Here is a 5,813-nt window from a genome sequence, read left to right on the forward strand (position 1 = left end):
CTGTAAAACTCTATGCTCCAATTTTTTTTTCCTTCTCTTCTACTCATCCCCTCCTCATGATGGCAAGCAATTCAATATATTAAACATGTGCAATTCTTCTGTACATATTTCCATAATTATCGTGGTACACAAGAAAAATCAGATCAAAAAGGAAAAAAATGAGAAGTAAAACAAAATGCAAACAACAACAACAAAAAAAAAAGGTGAAAATACTGTATTGTGATTCACACACAGTCTTCCCTTTAGGTGCAGATGGCTCTCTCTATCACAAGATCTTTGGAACTTTAACAAATCAATTTTTGCACAACTCTTCCAGCATTGATAATTTTCCTTTTTCATCATGTTAGTCCATCTGATATATGTGAAATAGTATTTCGGAGTGCTTTTAATTTGCATTTGTTTAATCAATGCTGATGGAGAGCATTTTTATGTGATTATTGATAACTTTTATACCTTCGTTTGAAAATTGCCAGTTCATATCCTTTAATCATTTATCAATTGGGTAATGGCTTGTAGTTTTAGAAATTTGGCTCAGTTTCCTATACAATTGAGAAAAGGCCTTTATCAGAGAAATTTGTTGTAAAATGTTTTCTTTGTTGCTTGTTTTCTTCTATTTTGGGCTATATTAGTTTTGTTTGTGCTAAACTTTTTAAAATTATACACAGACAAAATTCCCTATTTGTTTCCTGTTGTTCTTTCTATCTCTTTTTTGGTTATAAACTCTTTCCTTATTTATAGATCTTATAGGTACATTTTTTCCCATGTTCTCCTAATTTACCTATTATGTCATCCTTTCTCTCCTATTGTTTATAAATGTTGACCTTATCTTGATATATGGTGTAAATGTTGGTCTATGCTTGATTTCTGCCAATCTGCTTTCCAGTTTTTCCAGAAATTTTATGTCTAAGGTGAATTCTTACCCCACCCCAAACTTGGATATTTGGGTTTTTTAAACCCTAGATTACTATGGTCAGTTACTACTGTGGAATGTGTACCTAAACCATTCTCTTTCTAAGCCAGTACCCAATTATTTTCATGATTACTACTTTGTAATATAGTTTGAAATATGGTGCAATTAGATTACCTTCCTTGACATTCCTTTTCATTGTTGCCCTTGATAATAATGTTATTATTTTTCTAGCTCTATTAAATAATTCTTTGGTAATTTGGTATGATATTAAGAAAGTAAATTAACTTAGGTAGAATTGCTGTTTTTATTATATTGGCTTAGCTTCCTCATAGGAAATTAATATTTCTTGCTAAGCTAATTGCTTAGGTTTGTATTTGTATGAAGACTTGTTTTGTAATAGTTTAATAAAGTCCTAGATTTATCTTGACAAGGTTGAATCCCAGGTATTTTATATTACTGCAGTTATTTCAAGTGGGATTTCCCTTTCTATCTCTTCTTGCTGGGTTTTATTGGTAGTATGTAGAAATGTTGATGATTTGTGTAGGTTTATTTTATATTCTTCAATTTTGCTGAAGTTGTTAATTGTTTCAACCAGTTTTTAATTGATTCTGTAGGGTTCTCTGAGTATTCCAAAGTATCATCTGCAAAGAATAATAGTTTTATTTCCTCATTGTCCATTTTTATTCCCCCAATTTCTTTTTCTTTTCTTATGCTATAGCTAATATTTCTAATACTATATTTAATATAAGTGATAATGGCTATTCTTGCTTCACCTCTTATATTATTGAAAAAGTTTCCATTTTATCCCTATTACAAATAATTCTTGCACTATTTTCCATTTTATGAAAGACTCTATTTTTATCCTTTCTACTTTTTGTAACAGGAACGAAGGTTGCATCTTACTTTTTTTTCATGGAATAGATATAATTTTGCATATCATATAATCATATGATTTTTCACATTTTTGTTACTGATATAGTTAATTATGCTGATAGTTTTCCTAATACTGAACAAGTCCTGCAGGTATTTTTGGTATAAATCTCACCTACTTATAATATATCATCTCTGTGCTATCTGGCTAAAATCTCCTTGATATCATTTTATTTATATTTTTACATTGATATTCATTGAAGAAACTGGTCTATAGTTTTCTTTTTTTCTGCTTTTGCTCTCCCAAACCATCTTTGTGTCATAAAGGGAATTCTTTACCTGATTTTTGAAGCTTTTTTATTACTACTTCAAAATAAGGGGAAAAAAGTCTCAGAGGAATAGAAAATATTGTCTTTTCTCCTTTCCAACATAACTTCAAATCAAAACAACCAATGTATAGAACTGAATCTTTTTAAAAGCAATATGAAGCATAAAAAATAGAATTTATTTAAGTACACCTCATTATAATCAGATTTGATAGAATGGTTATGTTCAATGCAGCTGTTCAATGTAGCAGTTATTACGGTTTTCTTGATATAGAGCCTTTAATAATTGTCAAGAATATAGAACTTCAGTCAATCAAATGCAAAACAGCTTTTATGTATTCATCATTTTCCAGGCTATTGCTAACCTGTGTATATTTTCTCAGATAACTTTCCCTCCTTTTCAAGGCCAAACTCATTCTTATTCACTTCAATGGCAATTTCTTCAGTAAGTTATATATAGTTACATATAGTTCAAAGTTATGTATAGTGGAAATGAGAAATTCTTCACACCAAGTGTGAGTAGGCAAAAAGTGGCTTTAAGTTCAGAATGAGTTATATGAACCTTCTTAAAATATAAACACTTTAGCCTAATAAATCTTTCATATTTCAGTGGTTTTCAAGTAACAAAGCAAATTTTAGTAACCATTTTCTTCCAAACCTTCTCCTTTCTCTTGTCTATATGAATAATTTTAACACTTCTTTTTCTCTCTGGGCACAAACTTTTGGCAAGAGCACTTCCCAATTATCAGCTTTTCTTTTCATTTTTGCTTAATTGTGTTGGAAAGGACTATATAGCTAGAAATTGTACCTCTCTGTCTAACAAATATGCAGATGCTGTTCTATGGGGAAATTCTTCATCATTCTTTTGCTGGGTGTTCCTATTTTTATGCATCTTGATAGTGTTTTTCATCTGAATCTTCTCAGTGTGATGCTGTTTATGATAGAATTTGGCCCTTAGGCTAATTATTTTCTTTGCTTTCTTTGAATGTTCATTAGATTCTCAGCATTCCTTCTTTCTCTTTTTCTATCCAAGTGGTAGTCATATCATTTTCAGTGTAACTCCATGTATTACTTCTATGGCATGGGGACAAATGGGGGACCATCAAAGAGCTGCTAAAAATACCTTCAAATGTCAAACCTCATTCCTTATTCAGAAATAAGAATCTGCACACTCCTTCCTGCTTGAGAGATTTAGGAGAGAAAGAAGACTGGAAGGAACTAGTGAGGATGTTATAATTAAATAAACATTTTTTAGTTTTTTGTTATTTGTTAACTAAACATCAAAAGAAGATAAATCATATCTGCCTATACTCTGATTCCTAAACCCCTATATTGACAAAATGTAATTACCTATATAATATGCTAAATATTATATAGACATTCAGATTGATGTAGTTTATAAACAAATAAATAAATCTAAATAATTCATTTAAATGAGCCCAGAAGTTAATGAATCAATAAATATTCTGCTCAGTTGACTGGCTATCAGTGTCCATTTGCAGAGAGCTATACACTTAAATGCACAAATGGTCATATTGGCCACGTCCAAATATATGGAGTATCTAGGTCCAATTTAATCTATTAAGACTAATAATTAAATTTAAATTAAGTAGAGGAATTAAATATTTCCTCAAATGGAAACTGGTTCTGCTGTCTCTTTTTGGTTTTCAAAGTCAACATAACACAAATTTTAAGGCATCACAGTTCCATAGTTTTAAATTTATTATTGTTTTGTTTATTCTGTGTTTTATAAATCAGATTGATTTGCCATATATGTTATAATTAGCTCTCTTAAAAATTCTATAGAGATTTCTGGTTGTATTGTTGTGCCACAGTTCCCTTTTATTGTCCTGCCTCAATTTCCCTAATTGTCTTGTCTCATTTTTCCTAAATTATCCTGTCTCAGTTTCCCTCAACTATTCTGCCTCAATTCCTTGAATTGTTCTGGCTCAATCCCCTTGGTTGCAACCCCACCTCCCTCCTGACCATTAGGACTGATATAACTTAGGACTGGCCACTCTAAGGTTATAAATTGTAAATGTGTAATCTCCAGATAAGGGGGAATTCAGACTTCCTAGCTCCTAAGTTATCAAGAATTTATGGTCCTCACCCCCCACTCCATTAGAACCAGATTGATGGTCTGTCCTTGGAAATTCCTGCCATTTACCAGTGTTCAGACTCCACCCCTTTTTCCCTGATCTATGGAAACATACATAATTCATTGGAATCTCACATTCAATGCTAAATACATTGAGATATCAGCTCTGGGACCAAAATGGATTTTTTGGTCCCAGAAAATCTTTCCCTCTCAGAAATCCAAATAAAATATTAAAAAACTCTCTAATCTCTATCTTGCCTCAGTTTCTCTGGCATTACAGTATGGCAGGATAAGAAGTTGTGAATTAGCCCAGGAAATCTTCATCACTTCAACACTACAAGAAATGTGCCAAATAAAATCAAAGGAACAACAACTAAAGCTGAAGAATGGAAATAAATTATCATTAGGTAAACTATATAAAAAACTGAAAGACAAAGAAATAAACGAGCAATAAGTCTTTCAGCATAATTTAAAAAATACTACGAAGTGAAAAGTGCAAGAAATATCTCTATATGAAGAAGATAATGATAATTCAACAACTAAGTAAAATCTTAGAAAAGAGAATGGAAAAGTTATAAAACCATAGGTATGCTCAACCAGCTCTGATTGGCTTGGGAAAAAAAGTTAAATATTTAGTGTGAATGTTTAACCCTCAGAAATCTATGCTAGATTAATTTTTGTTGTTGTTTATTTTCTAGACTTAAATATTAATACTGTGTGGGATGGAATGGGTGCAAGATCCTCCTTTCCCAATTAACTAATCAGAGACATCATCAAGTACAAAGAGAAAGCATTTATTTAATCCCTGCATGGAGAGGCCCAGACACACCTGACAGCCATCCCAACTCGGCCATGTGCTCCTGGAACCTGGCCAGCTTCAAGTTTGTCCAGGGTTTAAAAGCAAAAGACCTGAGCCTTCTCATTAGATAGACTAACAGGATGTAACCATCCTTGACCAATGGTCACCAATGTTGGCTACCTCCCACAGGTCATGTCACTTCCTGCAATTTCCCTGGGATACAATCTCAGGGTTCAAAGTTCATCCTTCCAGAGATCAAAATTCATTCCTCCAAAGATCATATGACCTCCCCAGGGTTCCAGCTCTGGGAACAGGGATCATTGACTCAATACTGAGAAATACTTCATCCAATCAGTCCCATTCAATACTAAGATTAAAATGTGTTGAGAGAAATTATTTTTCCATTATTAAGAACTGATTATTAGTAGGTTAGTTATTAGTAGAGTTTTTCTATTTCCTTGTTCAGAGACCAATCCTTGAGGTCTCTGAAGAGACTAACCCAACTTTCATATAGGTGAATTCTAGCCATAAAACATTAGGCTCATGACTTTGAAATTCCCCTATTGTTCAATGGATGTCTTTGTCCAGATAGCTGGAGGCAACTGAGTCTGAGCCAGCCACACTTTTGGCTTGATGAGTTAAAAGCTTTCAGTCTAAAATTCAACTTTGGGGAGTGGGGGGTAGTGTGAAATGCTGATTAATGGGCTTCACAGTCTACCAACAACAAAAAAACTGGAAAAGGTAACTATTAAAGAATGTCCATTTTCAAAACAAAACCTTCAAGCAGCCATGAGGAAACAACTCACTTTA

At 32.6% G+C, this 5,813-nt stretch overlaps 1 pseudogene; it reads right to left on the bottom strand.

Moving 5' to 3' along the window:
* Positions 1-253: 253 nt before the first annotated feature.
* LOC127538687 (ribosome biogenesis protein NSA2 homolog) lies at positions 254-3,189 on the bottom strand (annotated as a pseudogene).
* Between the last annotated feature and the right edge of the window lie 2,624 nt (positions 3,190-5,813).

Source organism: Antechinus flavipes, chromosome 1 (assembly GCF_016432865.1).
Source record: "Antechinus flavipes isolate AdamAnt ecotype Samford, QLD, Australia chromosome 1, AdamAnt_v2, whole genome shotgun sequence".
NCBI lineage: Eukaryota > Metazoa > Chordata > Mammalia > Dasyuromorphia > Dasyuridae > Antechinus > Antechinus flavipes.